We start from the raw sequence: 251 nt of genomic DNA, 5'->3' as shown, positions 1-251 counted from the left end.
TATATATATATATATATATATATATATATATATATAATTTTTGTGTGAACTATCCCCTTTAATAGGCTATTTATATAAAAATCACATTTGTTAAATGTAAGCCAAACCATGTGGCACATTAATTTTACAAAGAAGAAATTAACTTTTTTTTAGGCTTTTCTCAGTAACACATATCCCTCAAACAGAATAACACAAGAAGCAGAGTCGGTCACATGATGTTGTCACATGACCTCAGTCACCGGAAGTTCAGC

Source organism: Danio aesculapii, chromosome 1 (assembly GCF_903798145.1).
Source record: "Danio aesculapii chromosome 1, fDanAes4.1, whole genome shotgun sequence".
Classification (NCBI taxonomy): domain Eukaryota; kingdom Metazoa; phylum Chordata; class Actinopteri; order Cypriniformes; family Danionidae; genus Danio; species Danio aesculapii.
The sequence above is the reverse complement of the archived record's forward strand: the minus strand, read 5'-3'. Positions refer to the sequence as shown.